Genomic DNA, 819 nt, shown 5'->3' with positions numbered 1-819 from the left:
GCAGAAGATTCAAAATAAGGGAGCAGTTATTACTGTCCTGCTGGTTAGGAAGCGATACACTTCTCCCTCAAGCGAGGCTAGGATGTTGGATTCGAACTCGCAGCCCCGCTGGGGATTCGAATTCGCGAAGCGCCTCGCACCCGGCTTACGTCATCGAGTCACCTCTGGAAATCCGCTGGTCGTCAGCAGTGGAGTCCACCACAGCGGGACTATTTGCATATTAGCATAGCACCGCCCCCCACGCCGTGCTCTTCGTTCGCGGGTGGCCAGCGGCGGTGCCATTCAGCGCTCCGCCTTCTGGCCCCGCCCACATCGCGGGCACCGCCCCCTCGCCTGCGCGCAGCCTACCCCGCTGCCTGCCCTGCGCCCCGCCCCGGCCGGGGCCTCCCGCCGCCGAGGCTCTCGATTGGCCGAGCTGGCTGCCAGTGCCCGCCCCCCCGGGAGTAGGCCCCGCCCCGCGGTGGCAGCGGGCGCTCGCCGGCTAGGCAGCGGGTTCGGCTGCGCGGCGGGGCTGAGGCGGCCGCGGCGGCCGGAGCGCAGGTAAGGGCGCTCGCGACCGCGGGCCGGGCCGGGTTCCGCCGCCCTCGCCTCGGGCCCGGGGGACAGGGTGCGGCCGGGGAGGAGGGCTGGCGGGGGCGGCCAGCCCAGGGAGGGCGCTCCGATTTGGCTGCGGACCGAGTTAGGGGTCGGAGTCAGCTGAGGAAGGGGCTTGGGCCGGGGGTCCGGGCTGGAGTTGGGGGTCGCGGTCAGTGAGGAAGGGGCTGGGGGTGGGGGTCCTGGCCAGAGTTGGGGGTCGCGGACCGTGAGGAAGGGGCTGGG

The 819-nt window shown here is 71.7% G+C and overlaps 1 protein-coding gene across 1 annotated transcript in view; it reads left to right on the top strand.

The window, feature by feature from the left end:
• The first annotated feature begins 449 nt into the window (after window positions 1–449).
• Window positions 450–819, top strand: part of GNG7 (G protein subunit gamma 7) — a 120004-nt gene continuing 119634 nt past the window's right edge. Inside the window, exon 1 of the mRNA XM_049642360.1 lies at window positions 450–540. The gene's annotated coding sequence lies outside the window, so the exon portion shown is untranslated. The remainder of the gene's footprint in view (window positions 541–819) is intronic.

The sequence above is a fragment of the Panthera uncia genome, chromosome A2 (genome assembly GCF_023721935.1).
Source record: "Panthera uncia isolate 11264 chromosome A2, Puncia_PCG_1.0, whole genome shotgun sequence".
Lineage (NCBI taxonomy): Eukaryota > Metazoa > Chordata > Mammalia > Carnivora > Felidae > Panthera > Panthera uncia.
This window is presented reverse-complemented; position numbering and strand designations above follow the sequence as displayed.